We start from the raw sequence: 4,800 nt of genomic DNA on the forward strand, positions 1-4,800 counted from the left end.
GAGAGAGAGAGAGAGAGAGAGAGAGAGAGAGGCAGACAGACAGAGAGAGAGAAAGAGAAATTATATTATAGAAAATGAGATGCGAACCATAGTTTCTGTCTCTGCTTATTGTGTTCCGCAAAAACCGATCATATGTGGACCAGATCGCTATTCTGCGCATCATTGTTGAGCCATCGCTTGAATGGAATTCACCACTCGAGGTCAACTTCATTGATTATGAAAAGGCGTTTGACAGCGTGGACAGGGAAGCTCATTTGAAATTCATGCGGCATTAAGGAACACCTGACAAAATCGTCGAGCTTGTGAAGGCCACCTATAATGGAACAAACTGCCAAGTCTTCCACGACGAAGGACAACTATCAGAACAATTCCAGGTACAGACAGGAGTGAGACAAGGGTGCTTGCTTTCACCTTTTCTCTTCATACTGGCAATTGACTGGGTCATGAAAGAAGCCACCAGAGCATAATGGAATACAGTGGATCCCTTGGCAGCAGCTGGACGACTAGAACTTCGCCGACGACCTTGCACTGCTTTCTCACACACATGCTCAGATGCAAGAAAAGACCAAGAAACTCAACATCCTATCAAGGAGTGTTGGCCTACGTATACATCCACGCAAGTCAAAAGTAGCGAAGCTAGGAAAAGTTTCAATCCCTACTGTGACGGTGGAAGACACTCCCCTGGAAGAAATGGACCCCTTTACCTATCTTGGAAGTGTCATCGATGGTAAAAGTGGAACCGAGGCAGATGTTAAAGCAAGACCTGCCAAGTCAAGGTCAGCATTCAAATCAATTATCAAAAGTCTGGAAAGCAAGCAACATCTCACTGCGCACAAAGATTCGACTCTTTAACTCCAACGTCAAGTCTGTCATGCTCCTCTACGGCTGTGTAACTTTGAAGACAACAAAGTCAGTGCTGAGTCCAGACTTTCATCAACAGATGTATGAGGAGTATTCTAAGAATTTAGTGGCAGGTTAGAAAAAGAGATGAAGAGCTGTGAGAAAGACAGGACAAAAGGATTATAGTAGAAATAGGACTAAGAAAGTGGCGATGGATAGGACACACCTTATTAAGAAAGCCCAACGGAAACATCAAAAGACAGTCACTGCAGTGGAACCCACAGGGAGCACGAGGCAGGGGTAGGCCACGTGAACATGGACGAGATGCGTGTGGAAAGGGACATGAGATGAAGCTCACTTGGAACGAGCATGGAAGGATGGCTCAGGACAGGGATGAATGGAAGGAGCTTGTATGTTTTTGTTTATTTTAGCAGAGGTTTTACGACGCTCGCAACTGAAAAAGGTCATATGAGCGCCAGGAGTGAAAGGCATTGATGATGATTCACTCATCTCAGTCTCACCCCCAATCACCCCCCCCAAAACCACTCATTCAAATTATGAAATCCATTTTACACCCTTCTATCAAAAAGAAAGAAACTTCAAACTACTACATAAGGCGATTTCACGGTGATGACCCACACGTTTCCTACTTTCTCATTTTTTTTCAGGATTTTGAACTTTTTCAAAGGAAAGGGTTATGTATTATCAATGGAAAGGTCTTTTAGAGATAAATTTTAAAAAAGTGAGTTAGAGAAACAGCAAAGGCTTGTGAAAAAAAATTATTTAGATCTAATAAAATGTAATCTGACCTTGGTGCAAGCAACAAAATCCATGAATATCACCAAATTTGGTATAATAACCCAACTAATCGAATTCATGGGCTCAAAAATCATTATGTACACATTAAATGAAACAATAAAAATTTTTTTTTTTAAATGGGTAGGCTAAGCATGAAAATATATTTTAAAGACATATTGTGCACGTGGCCGATATGCGAGAACTGCGTCAACAAAGCTCGGCCATCCCAGGCCGAACAAGCCGACACTTACTATTTTTAGTCCAGTTCAACCCCCCCCCCCCGACCCCCACCACTTCACTCCTAATGCAAGAAGGGCTTCCCCTCCTTCCCAGAATAGACTAAAGAAAAACTCCTCTGCCTTCTGTCCCAGGTCATATGACGTAGTAATATAGCATCTGCGCATGTCTATGACCGTACGCGTATGCATAGTTCAGGTTATGGAGACGATGAAAAAATGGTGGACCTACTTTCGATTTCACTGGCTCTGTCGCAAACATGCACAAAAATTCAGTGAAAACGGGTGAAAGAGAAACAAAACGCGCAAAATTGTTAGCATTACTTAACATAAGATGCCCAATCAAGATTGGCTTTAAAACGAGTTGGAACAATACTGTTAAGTCGGGCGACCGACTTGTCCGGACGGCCGAGATGCCCAGACAGTACTGTAGATACTTCTAATTTAGTGTAAAACACATTTTGACACGCTCAGTGAAATTGACAATTAATCATCCGTTGACACTGCTCTGAAGAAATCTCTCTCGTGCCCTCCGTGATGGTTTATGTTAAGTCTTGGATACTTTCGAAGATTTTCCTACACACTTTGTCATTTAGATACCCTCTTTGGTGAGAGTTCAGTAGACTCAGGTCCGGGTCGCTTGGGGTTCAATTGTGCTCAATCAGTCTGACCGTCCTGTAACCAAAATTGTTGTTGATCCAGCTCAGAACAGCACCGGTGTCATTGGGAGTATCCCATCGTGCTGGAAGTGCTGGTTCTTTCTCCTTTCATCCCCAACAAATAGTCCAAAACTTCTACTGAACTTTGACAGGATGACGGGTTTTCGTCCAGAGTTCAGCTAATCACGGACCACTTAACATTTTCAAATGTGTGTTGTTTTTATAGGCTGCCTACCGCGTGCTACTCGGGACGTACAATTCGATTTCTAATTTTCTGTGGATCAAAACCTTTCAAAATTTGCAGCCCATTTTGAAATGGACTTTTCACTTGGGACGTTATGTTTGTACTCAAAGTTACTGATAGATATCCCGTGTTTCTGAGCATAATAAAGCACAAGTCGATTTGGGAGATTTCACAAAAATTTGCTGTAGCATCTTCACCGCATAAGCACGGTGTACTGGTTTGCACTGCTCTACCTTTTTCGGTTGTGTAATAATAATGAATTAAACAAAAACAAACAAACATAATCTAGATGTATGTTCTAAGTGTCGGTCAATTTTGATGTCAATTGAGTCATGAGCAAGAAAGCTATTGACATTTCTTCGAACGAACTTTTTTTTCCGGTCAGCTGAAACTAACAAATCTCAATAAATATAGCAACAACGAAATGAATGATAACGACGACAGCATTCATTATCTTTAACAAGGGTAACAGCAACAAAAACACAGGTGGAAGGTGGAAGCAGCAATAATACCGTACACGGATATCATCAAAGCAGTGCAAAAACATATTACCAGTATACTGGTGTGTGATAGTTTTAATTTAATGAACCAAATCCTCAAAAATAGATTAATCTCAATGAAATCCAAAATCAATGTTCTGAAAGGTTATGGCAACCCTTCTACTCATATCTGGCTGTGAATTCTTGACAATCACTATAGACAGTGGAAGTTAAATAGGAGCAACGTGTGGTTTCTTGGGAGACTGCTGAGAATTTCTTGGACTGAAAAGAAATTAAATGAGGTTGTACTTGAAGATATCCAAGCTGATAAAAAGCAATCAGGAAAAGATAAATGCAGTAGTTTGAGTTTCTAAGACACGTGAAAAAGACATGAAGGCCCTGATCACCAAGCTCTCACTGGCCAAATTGAAGGCGAACGAGGCAGGGGTAGATTCAGATTAACCTACTTGGAGAGCCAATACACATGGGTGACGGGGAAAGATCAGGTTAATGTTACTTTTTCAGAGCATCCGAGTGAATAAAGAACCATGATCGCCGATTTCTGTCGTAGATCTAGCACTTGATGATGATATTATCATTAATCTATCAACAAGTGTAACTACTACAAGACATATGTGCTGTGGCCTTAAGAGTTATAGTCTGCGGGTTGTGCCGTGCACACTGTGATGGCCCCAGGGTTTATTATCTCTGACAGTTAGGGATAACTATCATGAAGTGGCCACGGCGCAGAAGTGCGAGTAGGGACAGAAGGCTCAGGAGAGTCAAATGCGTTTCTTTCTTTCTGTTTTTTGCTATGCTGACTAGTCTGTATGGAGGAATGCTGAAGGAAGATCAGATGAGCCAAACACACACAAGAAAGCAGTACTCACCAGCTCAGCAAGAATGAACTGGCTTTTGAAACAAAACAACGCCAGTCCTTCTTAATCTTACATTATGATATTGGTAGTAATACTATCCCTACGGTCACATAATGTTGTGTAATGTGTTAAAAACTTTGATCGTGTGTCTAATTCTCCTTTCTAGAAAGTACATGTATCATGTTACCTTTGCCACTTTGTTTGATAACATTGTTTGACCTATACTTACTAAATAGCTAACATGTTTATGTTGAAAGCACACTTAATCACTTGAGGTTGACCCAGTTAGGCTTGAGATCTCGTCTTTTTTCATAATGAAAAATTAAAACCCAAGTTCAATGGATTATAATGTTTTTGACGTGCTGGTTTGGAGAGACGATAGCGCGAAACAGCTGCTATTGAAGCGTCGTCAAAACATTACGTTCATTTTCTCGAAACAGATTTGGTTTTTTATTTTGCTGCTGTTGTTGTTGCTTTTGTTATTGTTGTTGTTGTTGCTGTTGTTGTTATTGTTGTTGTTTTTGTTGTTGTTATTCTTGATGAAGATGTTGTTGTTAGTGTTGCTATTGTTGTTGTTGTTGTTATCATTGCTGTTGCTGTTGCTGTTGTGGTGGTTGTCGTTGTTGTTGCTGCTGCTGTTGTTGAGTTTGGCGTTATTGCCGTTGC

This window comes from Aplysia californica, unplaced genomic scaffold, assembly GCF_000002075.1.
Source record: "Aplysia californica isolate F4 #8 unplaced genomic scaffold, AplCal3.0 scaffold00247, whole genome shotgun sequence".
Classification (NCBI taxonomy): Eukaryota; Metazoa; Mollusca; class Gastropoda; order Aplysiida; family Aplysiidae; genus Aplysia; species Aplysia californica.